Source organism: Rhinatrema bivittatum, chromosome 3 (genome assembly GCF_901001135.1).
Source record: "Rhinatrema bivittatum chromosome 3, aRhiBiv1.1, whole genome shotgun sequence".
NCBI lineage: Eukaryota > Metazoa > Chordata > Amphibia > Gymnophiona > Rhinatrematidae > Rhinatrema > Rhinatrema bivittatum.
Genome location: NC_042617.1, coordinates 445,010,979 through 445,029,019, shown reverse-complemented (window position 1 = coordinate 445,029,019; position 18,041 = coordinate 445,010,979). Strand labels below are relative to the sequence as shown.

At 42.8% G+C, this 18,041-nt stretch overlaps 1 protein-coding gene across 7 annotated transcripts in view; it reads left to right on the top strand.

Annotated features, from left to right (window-relative positions):
* The window catches only part of KIDINS220 (kinase D interacting substrate 220), a 376,999-nt gene that overhangs the window by 1,218 nt on the left and 357,740 nt on the right, over positions 1-18,041 (top strand). Inside the window, exon 2 of one of the 7 annotated variants that reach the window (XM_029595821.1) lies at positions 14,314-14,367. The exons of the other annotated variants lie outside the window; for them this stretch is intronic. The gene's annotated coding sequence lies outside the window, so the exon portion shown is untranslated. The remainder of the gene's footprint in view (positions 1-14,313; positions 14,368-18,041) is intronic. 7 annotated transcript variants of the gene reach the window in all.

Sequence of the window (18,041 nt, the reverse complement as noted above, 5' to 3'; positions counted from 1 at the left end):
TAGGCTTGGTAAGATATTGGAAACAGAGAAAGGACTTCATCACATAGTAGCATTACAAGTTGTTAGAGAACCACAATGCGAGACCTATCAAGTGCTTAAGAGTGAAAGGTTCACCATTTAGCCAAAGTCCAGTCTGAAAAACAAACAGACACACCAGCTTGGCTCTTTGTTTTTCAGACAAAATGTGGGAAAGGAGGGGTATCTTGCTATAATGATTTTTCAAAGGAGCAGTGTGAAAAATGCTCTTGTTTTCCTAATCTGAATGGTGACATCTGGCAACTGCAAAAGATACTCAGCATTAAAATAATTAATGGAAACCTGATGCACCTTTTCATTTCCTTTTCCCAGTGATTATAAGATTTAATGAAAAACTGAGAAAACCATTTGAATTTTATTTAAAAAATTGTGTACATGCGTGAAAATGTGTTAATATTTTTGTATGTTTGTATGTATATAGCTAAATATTTATATGTGTCTGTGTCTTATCTATAAATCTATTTACCTAATTTTTCCCCACCTTTTAATTTCACAGAACAATTATTTGAGCATGTAAAGTCCTCATCTGAGCTGTGGGTTAGAAGGATTGCTCTCACTCTATTCTTTGTGTCAACTTTACCAAAATTGACTATGGCCCTTCACTGTTCCTCACCATGTGTTCTTATCAATATTAATTAAAACAAAACAAAACTTTTTTTTATTGTTAGTCTGCTTTCAAATAAGGCTCAAGGCGTACTATAGTAATGTACCACTGCCAATCATGGGACTGACCCACAATGATTCCTTTGTTGCACTGTGTAAAGTTTAGGTTGGCGCTTTTGTACTTCATCACTGGCCAATGAAAAATCAAATACTGTAATATATATTAACAAACAACTTAAAGCACAGAATGTCCACTTGTTCAAAGTGCACCAGAAGGTGATGTTAAAAGGTATTGTTAAAGCTCCCTGACACCCTTATCGGTAAAAGCATGCCTTTGGTGCACACTTTTTGTGTGATAACTACAAAACAAAAAGTTTTTTTTCGGCATCAGTAATATATAAATAAATTGGGTAAAATATTTGATGGGTTAATACACTTAACACATCAAGGAAAAGGGTAGCCAGGGAAAGAGAATGAAAACTTGGTTGTTTCAACCAGTAAATGCTTGTTAGAATTTAGCTAAACTGAGGCAATATTTGCTGCTTTATGGGTCCATTGGCCTGTTGTACGAGTGCTTCTTACTTTTAAATTAAGAAATTTGTATTATTCAGAGAATTTATATTTATTTTGAAGTTATTATGTTGATTTGTTATTTTAAGAATTTCATTTCATTGTTTTATGATGTTATACATATTTATGATGTTTTGTTTTATATATTGCGGTATGCTTATGTATTTTTACTATACACCGCCTTGACTTCACATGGAAAGGCAGTATATTAAATAAACTAAAAACCGCTGAAGAGAAGAAGGTAATTCAGCTTGTCCATGTATATGAGAAACCTTTAGGTACCTTAAATGTGTTTAATTGTATTCCATATAGGGCCAAGCCTTGTGTTTTTGGTCATAGCTATATGATGCAGGGGACTTTGATTCAAGATTTCTGTCTAATGAGCTAAGCAGGGTGGTGTCTGTGCTTTGGGGACATAGGGCAGATGGCTGCTGCAACTGCACCAGTCCCTGCTGGCAGAAATTTTAGAGTAGCTCTGAGGGGGGTTCAATCTTGAAGGAAACTTCCCCTCTAGCCCTTGGCCAGCAAAGATATAAGCCATCCAGGCATGCTGTTTGGCAAGGGAGTTTACAATGGACAAAAAGGGAGAAAAACCTGAATTAATGTTCAGGGCTTAAAAATATTCACTCATCTGCTTATCAGTCATGAAGGCTACTTTTATTTTTTTTTTGTAAACTTTTTGTTTTAAGACACCAGAAACACATCAACCAGGCAACATCAAGGACATAAAACAACAGAAAAAAAGCATATATAATTAATACAACAAATACCTAATAGGTACATTAATTGACACAAAATCTTCCACCTTGTACCGTCACCATCCAATAGACGCCTACACATATCTAGCCCACATAAGTGTATACACCATTTTCCGTCGATAAGCCGGTTGAATTAGCCATGCTGTTTGGGTGACGTCATCCGACGGTGCTCTCACGGACCTTTCTCTCTCTAAGGCAAAGCTTTGATTTGCTGTGCCTGCTTGGCTCTTCCCACGCGCAGCACATCATCGGTCTCGGTGTTTATTTTTCTGCGCTCACGCACGGACGTGTGTTTTTCCTCTCTACATCGTGTCTCCTCATGTTGGGTTTTTTCTCTTTTTTTGCACACGTGATCCCAGAGCAGCACTTCTTTATAAGCTGCGTGTGTATGTGCGGGCCATGCGTGCAAGGGGGGGAGTTTTGCAATTTTTGCGCGGCACGCATTCCGGATTTCCCCAGTTCCCTCCCAGTCTGCTCCAATTAAGGAGTGGACTGGATGGAACTTCTCTACCCCCCTACCTATATTCTCTCCCTCTTCTCCTCTCCCTCCCCACCCTCTAAACCAGTGGTTCTCAACCTTTTTCCCATCGTGACACACCTGACAGGCCATGCACACGTGTGACACACTGTTCATTACAATTCACGGCGGAAATAAAAAGTAAAGGTCCGGTAATTATTTTTATGGTTTAAAATGACACAAGGAAAAGATACGTATTCTGTTTGAACAGAAATTGCATAAATAGTAAACATCCCACACCAAAACAGCACCAATTTCTAGCACTTAAACAGTACCCACCTTACCTAAGAAAAGGCAACACTGAAAATATTACACCAGGCCTTAAGACACCAATACATCTCCTATTAGGAAAACTGACCAAGACAGGCTGCTATAGAGCCCTACACAGAAACTACACGCCAGCAGAAAACCTCACCTGAATCACGTGCTGACCCTCACCTAACATAGAATAAAGAGACCAAAACGCATAACTAGAAGCATGCAGAAAAACTGAATTGGAAACTGCAACAAGCCAGAGTCTCTATATGCAGTGTAATAAAGGAAAAAAGAAACATCACCCATCCTTATAAAACAAATCAAGAAATATAAAATCAGTAGCAGTAAAATCATACTAACAAAAAGAATAGATTGTTTCGAAACACTGATGAGTGGAATATCCAATAATTAAAAACTCATATAAAAAATTTCTAGATACCAATAAAATATTTCAAAATAGCAGACACATAGACCCAGTAATGGAAAATAAGGATAGAACATTTTTTTGCTCTGCATACCTGGAAATGTTTGATATCCAGGTGTCCTGAGATTGTTTTGAATTAGCAGGAGGAGGGGGGGGGTTTGCTTGGAACTTTCTCCTCTCTCTCAGTCACATACCAGCACACTCTCTCACACTGGCTCTCAATTACACACATGCTCTCAGTCACTCACATATACACATGCTTTTTCTCTCACTTATATAGGCTCTTAATTACACATTTACACACATGCTGTCTATCTTTTCACGCTTACACACACAGGCTTTCAATCACATAAATACATGCTGTCTTTTTCTCTCATTCACAGACTCTCATTCACATGCTTACAAACTTGCTCTCTCTCTTTCTCTCATTTACACACAGGCTCTCAATCACATACTCACATGCTCCCTCACCTAAACCAGCTCTCAATCACACACAGACACATGTTCTCTCTCTTACTTATACACCCAGGCTCTTAATCATACATACACATGATCTCTGTCACACACAAAGGATCTCAATCATACACACATACTCTTTCACACAAACAGGTTTTCAATCACAAATTTACACATACAGGTTCCCAATCGTAAACTTACATTCATGCTCTCTCTCTCACAGGCAGGCTCTCAATCACAGACATACTCTCTTTCACATATACAGGCTCTCAATTACACACATACATGCTATCTCACTCACACACAGGATCTCAAACACATGCTTGCTTGCTCATTCACTCTCTCTCCCTCCCCGGAACTAGCGGCAGCAGCAGCCTCCTCCCAACCCTATCCTCCTTCATTTTCAGCCCTCGCGGAGAAATGAGTCCCATCGGCCACGGGGGAGTTGATGTTGTTCCTCATTTTTTTCTGAGCCGCGCTGCTCATTCCTCCAGCCGTGTCTCTCGTCTGTTCTTCGGGCCGATGCTGCCCGCACTAGCATGGTCTCTTCTACCCGCGCACGCACCCGCTGCTCACCACTTCCTCTTCCGGGCCGCGCGGGGGGGGGGGGGGGGGGGGGGGCGGCAGGAAGAAGAGACCATGCTGATGCCGCTGACTCCAGCTGTTCTGCTGTGTTCCGCCCGGGCGGAGGAGGACCGGGGAGCAGCTGGGTCAGCGGGGGACCGGGAAGTGTGGCGACACACCGGCTGAGAACCACTGCCCTAAACCATACCTTATCTCTCCTTTTTTTGTTCAATAACTTACTTCAGCTCCAGAGTCTTCGGGACAGCTATCAGTGGCACTGTCCCAGCTCACCCCCTGGCCCTGCCCCTTTGAAGAGGCCCGGCTCCTATGCATGGGGCCGGGCCCCTTTGAAAATTTGCCCAGCGCGCACACGCTGGGATTTATGCGTGTGGGCCTCTTAAAATCTACCCTATAATGTAGTATCATAGTAGTGATGGAAGAAAAAGACCATATGGTCCATTCAGTCTGTCCAGCAAGCCTCTTCTGTTAGAAACTGCCGCTCCATACACAATACCTCCATTTTCTGATAAGGTTAGTAACTGCCGCTTTGTGCAGGTTACTCCCAAGCCTTATGTTAAAGGTCGTAATATTAAGAATCAAAGCCAAGTAATTGTCAAACCCATAACAAAATTACTGCTAGCAGCATTTTTACAGGGTGAGCAGCCTTCCTGATAATTCAGACAATACTGCTGCTTGAATGTGCTTTGCTTTTGGACTTGGCTGTAGAAACAGTCCTCTGTGTTTTCCCTAATGTCTGCATATCAATACCGTGGAACGTAAATGTCAAGGCCCACTGTTGGCTGTCATCTGAATCCAGTTCCTCTGTGTGACCCGTCCCCCCCCCCCCCCTCCCAATCAAAGCAGAGAGCAATGCTGCAGTGATATCAAAATATCATAAGCTAATTGGTTAAGGGTGGTAATCACTCAATGCACAATTAAACTCTGGAATTTGTTGCCAGGGGATGTGGTTAGTGCAGTTAGTGTAGCTGGGTTTATAAAAGGATTGGATAAGTTCTTGGAGGAGAAGTCCATTACCTGCTATAAATTAAGTTGACTTAGAAAATAACCACTGCTATTACTAGCATCATGTTATGAGACCGGGCCATGCCCCGGTCCCTCCTCCTACCTCAGGGCCAGCCCGGCTCACGCGGACTCATCTTCGGCCATCCAGGCCCGACATGGCTGCCACCATGGCTCTCCCTTCGCGAGGGAGATGCTGCCGACCTGATGCGCTGGGCCCTGCCCCCTAGATGGGGGCTTGGCTCTTAAAGTGGCCAGCTTGGGAATTCAAAGGGACGGCCTCCAGATGACGTCACGCGCTGCAGGGTATTTAAACCCTGCAGCTTGGTCAAGCCTTTGCCTTGCAACGAGGTTCCTCAGTTCCCCTGAGTGGTTAGTTGCTGCGGTATCCTGATTGTCCTTCTGTCTTCCAGCTCCTGACCTGGCTTTGTTTTTGACTACATCCTCCGCTTCCACACCTGGCTTTGGTATTGACTTCTGGCATCTGACTCGGCTCCATCTTCTGATTACGTCCTCAGCTTCCGCTCCTGGTTTTGGCATTGACTTCTGACTCCTGGCTTCCGACCCGGCTCCGTCCCATGACTCTGTCTTCAGCTTTCGTCCCTGGCATTGGTTTGGATCTCTGGCTTCTGACCCGGCTCCGCTCCTGGATTCTGACTTCGGCTTCTTCCACCACCTCAGGCATCCAGTACTCGTTGGCGCAGAGGATTCTCCTAAGTCCCAGCGGCTCGGTCTCTCACGGGCTCCTCCCGAGGGAGCCGTGGGCTTCCGAGGGTGAAGACTCCTCCTGGGCCCAGCTGTCCTCAGCTTCCACCTCTCCGGATGCCTGTCTGGGTCCTTGGTCACATAGGGTCCTGCCTAAGTCCAAGAGGTTCGGGTTCCTACAGGCTCCTCTTGGGGGAACCTCGGGCTTTCAGTGGTGAAGTCTTCCAGAGCCTCTTCAGCGCTGCCTCCCGGCTGTGACGCTCCCTGTGGGTTCCCACAGTATTCCATCCACTGTCTTAGCCGGCCCAAGGGTTCACAACCCTAACACATCAGTAGCGTGGGATATACTTCATTTTTGGGTACTTGCCAGTTACTTGTAGCCTGGATTGGCCACTGTTGGAAACAAGATGCTGGGCTTGATGGACCCTTGGCCTGACGCAGTATGGCAGTTTCGTATGTTCTTATGACAATATGTCCAAGAAATCGTGGTCAAAGTATTGTCATTGCGGACACATAATGTCTGTCACTGACAATCACAACTACTGTTATCTCTGCCTTGGCCTGGACCATGACCAGGCGTCGTGTAAGGACTGCAGCCGCATGTCTTCAGGTGTGCAGAGGCAGAGGGCTGAAAAGATAGCTTGTCTTTGAGACAGAGAAGAATCCCCATACAGGACTTACGTGCCCTCTCTGCGGCGCTCAACTTACTCTTCTCCAGGGCCTAAAGCTTCATCTCATGGGGTCCACAGGAGAGCTTCCTCCATGGAACAGCAGGTGAGATCAAAGTCCAAGCACAAGAAGCCATTGGGTAAAAAGGTCACTTCTGCACCAACGAAACCCATGTTAGGACCTGCAGGTCAGCCCTGATCTGATGCAGGCACCAGTGCGTCGTTGGCGCAGGCGAAAGTCTTACAGCATCACATCGACAAAGCATCTGCATCGGGCTCCAGTTGCCTCCACACCTCTTCGGCTACCACCCACTACGCATTGGAGCAGACATTGAAGCTGGCACCAACATCAGTAGTTTCGACACAAGTCACTGCACATTCCAAGACACGTGGCGCATTGACTCAGATGAGGCATCCTACCATGCATGATGCCCTCATGATGCACAGCCCAGTTCCCTCGGCGCATGCGTCCAAGAGTGCCAGCAAGAGGAAGTCTACTTTTTCTCATAACGGGAATGAACCCTGGGGCACTCAAAGCCCACGTACCATGAAAAAGAGACTGGTGCTTACATTCTCATCTCATGCTAGACATCATATGGACCCGATCTTGGACATCTTGTCACAGCCCCCTTGGGTTTCTCCTCCCAAGCTTATGTCACTTAGTTCCAGGTCATCATCTTCCCAGGGAGACTGTACAGTCTATTCAGGTTTATCTACTCGTACTCATCTACAGCGCTTCATTCTTCAAGAACTGTTTCCAGGGGATAAGATTGCTCCTCCGGACAAAGGTTCCTGAGCCCAAACTCAACCTTTCTCAGACATTTTGTTTGCAGCTGTATGCCCTGGCGGGAAACATTCTCCAGTTGTCATAGTGGAAGAAAATCAGCGGCCTCTTCCAAACCTGCCTCTGAGCTATTTCCAACAGGTCATGGATTTCTATGATCATATGGAATATGTTCTCCTCTTAGTACCCTGGGCTGCTGTTGCTGCATATTCCAGGTCCAAGTGGTGAAGGGCTTCCTGACTGTGTCTCCGGAAGCACCAGTATCCCGTACTCCAGATAGGCATGATGACTCTCAGCCGTCAACTGAGTTGGTTCATCTGGATTCTCCACCAGCTATTTTGCCTACCAGCTTGACGGATATTCCTTCTGATCCACCAGAGGAACAGTCAGATCACTCTTCTCCCCCAGAAGACTTAACCTAGTCGTGGTTCATGGAAATGTTGGGTACCATTCTGAGGGTAGTGGTCCGGAAACTCCCTGTCCCTTGGGAAGAAGTCTTCAGGATCCTAAAAATCTTAGAAGTTCCAGCTGAGCCATCTTCCCTGCCTTCTCATAAAGTTCTCGATGCAGTGCTGTTGAAAATATGGGAATCCCTCACTCCAATCTCCTGGTTTCCAGAAAGTTGGACTTGAAGTTTAGATTGCAAAAATCCGTGACCTACAGAGTTGTCCAGCTCCCACATGCATCAGTAGTTGTGGAATCGGCAATGAAACGAGCTGAGAAATCTAGACTGCATGCATCTGCCCCTCCAATGAGGGAACATAAACTTCATGATGATTTTGTCAAGAAAACATTTCAAAGTGCAATGTTAACATCCAGGATCCAACAACAACAGTTTTATACAGTCTAGTATCCCTATGAATGCCTGCAGTCGTTAAAGCCGTTCCTGTGCTCAGAAACAGGTCAGCCAGTCACACCTCAACCTTTTTATGATATGGAAGAGGGTTTGTGACATTTGCTAAGGGAGGTCTAAGAGTCCTTTGAGACCTCCTCCTGGACCTCCGCCACTGCCATTGCTGCTCGTCTGATTGCTTGGCTCTGTTCAAGCTTTATTAGGGAAGACGTCCATGACAAGCTAGCAAATCTGCCGTGCTTGGGCGATAACCTGTTTGGTGACTGACTGAAGGACACAGCGTCCTAGATTAAGGAACAAAACATGGAGGCACAGTCTTTGTCATCAATGTTGGACTCTCAGTCTGCATCAAGAAGATTTTACCATCCATATCATGTCTTATTATTATCAAAGGAAACCATTTAAACATTTTCAACCCTTCAGACCTCAGACATACTAACAGTTCCAACAGCCTTATACGTAGTCTCAGTCATCTCAACCGACAGACACCAGAGGGACCATAAACAGCAGAAGCCCTCACAGCCAGCAGTCCAAAAGCCCCTTCAGTCTTTTTGAGGATATCCTAGCCACAGCCTCACTTGCCAGTGGGAGGCAGAATATGTCATTTTTCCTTAGACTGGGGTCGAATTGCCTCAGATCAGTGGGTCCTAAATATTGTGCGCAAGGGGTATCGTCTGGATTTACCATCCTGCCCTCCCTTCCCTTTCATGCTAACCACAGTAGATAACAGTAGTTATGATTGTCAGTGACTGACTTGAAGGATTTCTCAACTGCCTCTACTGGAGCAGGAGATCCAAACGTTACTCCATCAGCAGGCCATCTGACCTGTACAAAAACACCAAATCAATACCAGCTATTACTCTCAATATTTCCTTATTCTGTAACGGTTGGTGGGACTTGGACCTATTCTGGACCTATGTTCCCTCAGTAAGCACATTCAGAAGAAGTTCAAGTGACTTCCTTCAAGTTGGTCCTTCCGTTCATTCAGAGGAATGATTGGATGTGTTCTCTGGATCTCAAGGATGCTTGCACACACATTCCGATACACCCTTCCTGTTGACAATTCCTATGCTTCCAGGAGGCCTCGACTTACTATCAGTACAAGGTCCTACCCTTTGACCTTTCCTCAGCTCCAAGAGTTTTCACCAAATGTTTGACTGTGGCAGAGGCTCATTTAAGATGCAAGTGAATCCACATTTTTCCCTATCTAGATGACTGGCTGATAGTCTCCCCCAACCAGTCTTCACTACAAGCACATCTGGAGACCACCATCACAAGCCTGGAGTTTCTAGGGTTCCTTATCAATTACGAAAAGTCTGTACTCAAACTGACCCAAGTAGTACAATTCACAGGGGCGAGGATAGACTCTCCATTCATGTGCCTTCCTTCCACAAGGAAGAATCGAAAGGATTCATCAGCTCTGTACAGAATTACTTCGCAGATCGGTGATCAAGGTGAGCCAGTTGCTTGTACTCCTGGGACACTTGGCATCGGCCATTCATGTAGTCTCCCACACCCACCTACACATCAGATGCCTCCAATGGGGTCTAAAGTCTCAATGGACCCAATACTGCCAACCCATGACAAAGAAGATAGCCTTGTCAGACTCCACACGCAGAGACATTCATTGGTGGTTGGAGCCAGGAGTACTGACATTGGGGTCCCCCCTCCGAGAATCGATCCACACTCTCGTCCTCGCCACAGATGCGTCCTCTTAGGGTTGGGGAGCTCAGTGCTTAGATCTCTTCGCCATCGAGCAAAATCAGAAGGTAGTATGGTTCTGTTCAATCCATCCCAGCCAACTCAGGAAAACACAAGATGCCTTTCTCCTCTCTTGGTCAACCGGCCTACTATATGCTTTTCCTCCGATACCTTTGATCTCCAGAACAATTCAAAAGTTACTCCAGGAGAAGGCTCGAATGATGCTCATAACTCCAATGTGGCCAAAACAGCCTTGGTTTGCATATCTGGTGCAGTATTCAGAAGACCACCCAATCTTTTTTGGTCGTGACCCAGATCTCTTAACTCAAGAAGTGGGCTCTCTTCTTCACCCTCTCCATGCTTTTCTCCACCTAACAGCTTGGATGTTGAATGTGAGATCTTGCAAGAGTTAACTCTCTCGCCAAACATTCAATGCATTATTATAGCAGCAAGGAAACCCTCAACCAGATGGAGTTATTTCTTCAAATGGAAAAGGTATGCCTGGTGGTGTCAAGAGCATCAGGTTAGCCCTTTTTCTTCATCAGCAAAGGAGCTTCTCAATTACCTACTGCATCTTTTGGAATCGGGTCTGGCACATTGTCGATAAGGGTTCATTTAAGTGCCATAGCACTTACCACAAACAGGGTAAAAACTCACCTGAGCTAAAAAATTCCAATTTATCCCTATCAATTAAAAAGCAAAATGAAAATACAAACAAAAAGCACACTTTGAAATGTTTGTATGCTAATGCCAGTAGTCTAAGAAGTAAGATGGGAGAATTAGAATGTGTAGCAGTGACTGATGACATAGACTTAATTGGCCTCTCAGAGACATGGTGGAAGGAAGATAACCAAAGGGACAGTGCTATACCGGGGTACAAATTATATCGCAATGACAGAGAGGAGCACCCGCGAGGCGGTGTGGCGCTTTATGCAGATCTTTTGGTATTGCACTGCAGAAAACTAGACCACCTTCATTTATTGCAGCATAGTATCAAATATCCAGAGCAGCAGGTACGTTGCACATTTATCCTGTCTTGCATTCATCTGCTGACAGGAAGAGAGTATAGTCTTCCTGCCAGTAGGTACTACAGGAGTAGAAGAATTGCATGTTCCCCGGCCACCTGAAGCCATAATCTCTTCCCCCTTCTGTTGATCAGAGCCCTTGGTCTACTCTTCTTCCTCATCCACTTCTTCCTACTCACTCTCCACTTTCTCACGTGATGAATACATGTAGAATCAAGGAGGAAGCTTGAACAAGAGACCCTCTCTTAAATTCCCCAGTTGAAATGGTAGGAAATTCAGTTGCCCAGGTTATTGTGCAAGACTTTTATTGTTTGGTTTTGGGTTTTTTTTGGTTTTTTATTTTGAATGATGTCTTTATTCATTTTTGAAAGTCAATTGAATTTAAAGATTTGTAAAAAAAACGCTGATAAACAACCTCAAGAAAAAAGAAGTATTATGGTATGCTATTAAAGTATGAGAAATGAAAACAGTGTCGCCAGCAGTAACGCTGTTTTCATTTCTCATACTTTAATAGCATACCATAATACTTTTTTTCTTTAGGTTGTTTATCAGTGTTTGTTCCCCTGCCGCAGTGCCGTTTTAAATTCAATTGACTTCCACAATAAAATGCTGGGTGCCATGAAGTGAGATCTTTATTGTGGATATTGATATTATTCTTACACTTCTGGGTTTGTTTGATTTTTTTTTGTTTTTGTTTTTATTCATTATTGCGCATAAACAAGAATAACAGTACACACATACAAGGTAAATTCAACTCATAACAATACAATGTAGAAGCAGAGCAAGTAACCTCCTCCCTCCCTCAAGGGTCTAAGAAAATATTACATGAGAAAGAATATTGTAAAATGGTAGCAAAGACACTCTTATCAAAGCAAAAATTTGGCATCTCTCCCTCCCTCTCCCCCAACCCAATCCTCCCCTTCATAAACGAGACAAAGTATAGAAACATAAGTGAAAGAGAATATCTAAAAAATGATCTGCCCCAAGAGACATATGAGGGAGCAAACTCAGAGAGACACTCACAAAGACGTCAACCTGTCAGATAGAGGGAGTGTAGCTCGAACAGATGGAGTCAGCTGAGTAAATTACAAAAGAAGATTGACAAGTCATATGTAAAGGCAACAAAAATTGTTTGCCCGTTGGTATAACCATGGATTCCATTCTAGATCTAAGTTGGCAAAAGTAACAACCTTGGTGACAGTCATTAGGCAGAGAAGGCAAGGTAGGTGTAGAAATAGATGTAGAAAAGCCCGAATGGACCACATGATTTTTAATATTGCTGCCCCTAGAAAAGGCAAATCTGGGGATGTCTGCAAAGATAGAATGGGATAGAATATTGGCTGTAAAATTCAGCAACTGGAGGGTGATATGAAGGTCCTTCACATACACAGAGAATTTCTCTCTTTTGTTTAAAATAAAAAGTGAGATAGGTAACAGGTTTTTGTTTTGAAATATTGAAAGGAAAACTGCCTATTTTGGTAATCAATAAAAACATGAAACTTGTCCCATCCTGCCAGTGATAGATTTGTAAAAAAAAGGACGCTGTCTTCAACAGGGAACTGCGGATTACCACATATAGGTAGCCAGGGTGAGCTCTTCCATGTCAGAGACACCATCTTCCGCAGAGTTGGCTACCCATATTGCATATATTGAATAAACGGATTATTAGCAATGAATGCAGGCACATCTTCCACACCGGCATGCTTCAAAAAGCTTAAACTATAGGGACGGACCAGAGCAGCTTCCATGTAGACATCAGCAAACAAATCTGTTTTCAACAACTAATCCCCCATAGCCCTCAAGGCGCATGCTAGAGTATAATAGCAAATATGGGGGAAACTCGAGCCGCATTCTAATTTGGGTACCATTAGTTTTCCTGGGGACACCCTGGCCTGCTGGCCATGCCACACAAATCTGGAACAAATATGCAAGATGATTTGCAAATCCTTATGGGACAACACGAAGGGCAACATTTGCAATGGGTATAACAATTTAGGGATGAGAGACATCTTAAGCAGAGCTTTGTGACCCATTAAAGATAAGGGAAAATTCATCCAGCCCGTCGTGCAATTTCAAAATTCCATAATTATATAAGATACATTAGCTGAATACCACTCCCTGGGATCTCTGTGAATATAAACCCCTAAATATTTAATACAAGATGTCTCCCACCTTAGAGAGAAAGGACCCCAGTTGCCATGTAAGTGTCCCAAAATATCTAATACTTCCGACTTGTCCAAGTTTAGCTTAAGTCCAGAAAAAAACCGCATATTCAGCAAAAAGGAAGACTTTTATTGTTTCTTTTTTTAATATTTCGGTAGTGCAAAGTTGGGGACTGAGAGAACGTTTCCTACATTTTCTTATCTCTTAGACTGTTTGGCATGACTGTAATGCAACTTAAATTGGGATGATGCGGAGTATATCTGAAATCACTGTCAAAAATCCCTTCTGAAGTCAGGAAATACACACTCAACATATGACGTTATCGTCTTCTTCCACAATAAATTTGCCTAACAATAAAAGTTACTAGTTCCAGTCTACTGAACCTGAGGATTTTTCCACTCCTTTTATGGTTAACAGGAGGAAGTGACTTCAAATCACAAGATCATTAAGCAATGAATGGGTAATATTTTTAGATTAGAAGCATATGAGCATTGGTTTCCATATCTGTGTTTTAGCAAAAAAAATATATTTTACAGTGCTGGGTAATGACAAGCTAGCTGTGTGTTTAGCACAGGCATTGCTGCTGCGAGAGTTGTGTTTCTTGTTTTTGAGCAGGAGATGATGCCTAATGTGAAGATGTTTAATATTGATATTTCTGTAATCAGCAGCTGTGTTTTCTTGTGAAGAATATAGAAAATGTCATGCTTGATCAGACTCTGGAGATCTATCGAGCCCAGCATCGTGTCACAGACCGCAGCCAATTTGGGTCACTTGTTAGGATGAGATTATTTCGTAGACTTCACTTGTGATCCCAAAAGCTACTTGGAGAACAATCATTAATGGATCTGACCTCCAGAAATTTCTCCCAGTCTTTTTTTAAGCTTAGCTATACTACTAGTTTTGATGACGTTCTCGGGCAGCAAATTCCACAGCTAAATTGTGTGCTGACTGAAAAAATACTTTTAATTTTTTTTTAAAACTGCTACCAGTTTAGTTAAGTGTCCCCTAGTTCAAGTACTATTTGGAATGGTAAACAACTGTTCCCTATTAACTTGCTCCACACCACTCATGATTTTATAAACCTCTATCATGCCTTCTCAGTCGTCTCATCTCCAAGGTGAAGAGCCGTAACCTGTTTAACCTTTCTTCGTAAGGGAGCTGTTCGATCCCTTTTATAATTTTTTGTTTTGTTTTTTTTGTATTGTTTCTAGTTTTGCCATATTTATTTTGAGATGCAGTGACCAGAACTGCACACAATATTCAAGGTACGTTTGCACCATGGATCTATACATAGATATTATGATATTCAGTTTTATTCTCTATTTCTTTCAGAATAACTTGTGGTATTCTGTTTGCTTTTTGGTCAGTGCTGCACTCTGACCAGAGGCTTTCATTGTATTGTCCATAATAACTGCAGTATCCTGTTCCTGGGTGGTAACTCTGAAAAGGGAAAACAGCAGCCTATGCATAGAGTTAGGTTTATTTTTCCCTATTTCGTATGTAATGAGTGGTGTGGGAGTGACCCTTGGTTCTGCAGCATGGTTGATGCAGCCTCATAGGTGAACCTACGAGGCCTAGGTCGACATCTGGCAAACTTGTCCTGTAGCGGGACAGACTGAGCTTCACCTCTATTAGCTGCCTCCCCAACAGGTTGAGCCCTTGGGTTCTGGCAGCCGACAGGACTTAGGTGGGACCCCTAGTCCGCTGGAGACAGCAAGAGTCCATTGGCCTTTAAGTAAGGCCGTGTGGCGCGCTTGTGTGTGCCTATGAGGTCCATAGGGGAGAGCAAGATGAAGGTGGCGGGTCGGCACTCAGCCAGAGGCTGGGGCCTGCAGTATCATCATGGTGTTTCTGCCGCATCAAGGAAGTGTTACCGGTGTGGGAGTGAGTCCGAGTGCGGCCGGCCAAATGTAACGTCATCACTTTGTATTTGTCCACATTAAATTTCATCTGCCATTTAGATGCCCAGTTCCTCAGCCTCACAAGATTCTACTGCAGATCTTAACAGTCTGTTTGCATTTTAATTACCCTGAATATGTTTGTGTCATCTGATCACCTCACTCATTACTTCCTTTTCTGAATGATTACTGAATTAGTTCAGTAACTCTAGTCTTGTTTGATATTTTCAAATTCTTTTTCCCATAGACACAAAATAGGAAAACCCCTTTTAGTGCATCAGGCCTTTACCGTTCCCATCGATTCAAAGGACATCAGACATGAAGCACATTCTCCAGTATTTGTTAAAAATATTAACATTGTTTTCAAACTATATATGATTCTTGTTTATTGGTTGTATAAACATTATTTAAAACTAATTTAAGCCATTAAAATTGATTTACTAGTTATTTCTACCCAGAAGCTACCCTATGTATACATTTATTTAAACAGTGTTATAGCTTAACATTTTCAGATTAATTGTGTAGAAAATGGATTAAAACCATATTAAAATATTCTGAATGTTATTTTATGTACTAGATAATTCACTTTTGATGTGTATCCAACTGCCTTGGATGTTAGAATTTAATAACACTACTTAAAATGTATTTCTTTTTTTAAGTTAAGCTTAAGTGATTTATTTTTAACTAAATGCAATATGATAAAATAAGGCTGTTTATATGAACTTACAAGACTGTCCAAAAATTAGGACTGATAGCTATTGGGCCAATGTTTTTATGTGCGTTGCAGGGTAGAGTCAAAACTATCCAACCCGTAAACACTGAACCAACCCAAGGTCCTGTAGGGAGTAGATGGAGCAGAAGTATGAGCCCAGCTGGAGGTTTTTGGTGCTTAATCCTAATGGTGTTTGTGGTGGTTTCTTTTTGAGTGAGAAAAGGGTCCATGTCTAGTGGCTGTAGTGACTTCATTTGCCATTGTCTTACTCTAATAGTGTCCCTCACCAAGAGATCAGATTCCTTACAATAAATATATTACCGCAGCCAGCTCATATAAGCCACTGTTTTAGCATTGCTGTTCTTTTTGTAGTCCTACTAGAAATTTAGAGCATTGCCCCATTCTTTCTGTTCTTCGTTTATATTCTGATCTGTCCACCATTTTTTCCCTTACTCTGTCCTCATCTTTCACCAACTTTCCAAATCTGGCATCTGATTGTCACCATAATTTGAAGCTCAATATGGAGAAAACCAAGCTCCTCTATTTTACCTCTGTTTTTTTACCATCTTGTTCATCTCCTCTACTCGGGTCTCAATAAGTACTTACAATTTCACTATCTCTTATTTATCACATTTTACATGTTGCCTTATCTCATAGTCATAAGTTTATCAAACACATACAACTAAAAATACATAAATGTGTAAATCAAGGCAAAGCCAAGATAAATTGACCATTAATTAAACAGGCAGATCAAGTGCTTTCCCCAGAAAAGAATGTTTTACGAGCTTTCTTATATGCTTTAAATCACTGCTGTAGATGAAGTGAATCCAACAACTGGTTCCAGAGACTAGGGAGAGCTACAGTGAACAGCCTCTTTCTTGACTTTGCCAACTTCACAACATTAACCGTGGGAATATCTTCTACTACTTGTCAAGGGTCAACATTTGACCCCTTCTGTCCTTCCATATTCATTTTATTGATATTGAAGAATTCACTATTCTGTCTTGCAAAGCTATTCAAAATCTGCTCTTTCCTAAAATACAGCTTACCTTTTTGCTCAGGTTCTCATTCTCTCCATAGACTACTGCAATTCCATACTCGATGGTCTTCTTCACTTCTATTTGCACTCCTACAGAAAATTCTCACTTCCACTGCCAGCCTTTCATTCCCTCTGCTGGGCTCCTGCTGCTCCTCTCCTTCACTGCCATCAGTGGTTCCCAGTTAGCTGAGATCACATTTCAAACATCACCTTTTCCTTTTTGGTTCTTCTCCTCCCTGTATGATAGCCCTGATCCCTCTGGGTACGCTCCAGTCTGATATTTCCACTTAGCATCTTTAAAGCTACTTTGTCTCTTCGCTGTCCAGTTTTGGACCTTTTCGCTTCCACTTTTCTTTGCTCTGGAATTTCCATCTGCTCATCCTTTTTCATTTCAATCTTTTTAAACAGTCTCCTCAATCCCATGTTCTCTCTTTTGCTTATACGCCATGATTCTGCTCCTTCTTTTGGTATTGACCTTGTCTTACCCATCATACTAGATCTGTCTTGTGATTGTTTTTTTGATGCGCTTCAGTTAAAATAGAATTAATATGTAAAATAAAGACTGTCTTTTTTTTTTTTTTTTTTTTTTTCACTGTTTGAGTTTTTGGAGGCCCCATATGGTCCAGGTATTGTCCATAGCTAGCTGTTGGTCCATTAAAGCTTAAAACTATGGGTATATTTACAAAGCCATGATAAGGCTATAACATGCAAAAAAACAGCATTTATCATGCAATATACCCATATTGTGGTGATATTGCACAATATTTGGTTAAAAAAGCGCTCTCTATTTAGATGAGCTGCGTTGCATGTGATTTGCATGCAAAGCATTTCATGAATAGGAAATTTCATGCTAATCCAATAACTCAGCTGGCAAAAACCATATTATTTGCTGAAAAAACAGCTACAACTCAGGAGTTGTAGCAAATTTTTCAGCTGGACCATCAGGATTTGAATACATGTCACAATCATAACAAAGGCTGGTTGGCACAAATTTGGAACATGGACTTTACTGGTTTGGAGTTAGGGGGCTCTGAGCCGCCACTAGACTACTAGGGGAGTTTTCAAAGGTATGGGGGTGGCCGGGAGTAGATGGGCTAGGGTGGGATCACTAGACATTAGGGAAGTCTTCTGTGGAAAAGGGGGCAGGGGTATGGATACCTTCGGAGGAAGGTGGGGGGTCTCGGAATCATGGGGGGAGGGGTTGTCACGTGATTTTAAACTAATTTTCTGAACCTTTGCCCCTGCTTGCCTGGTTGGGTGGGGAGTCTAAACAGACCCCCATGGGGTGGG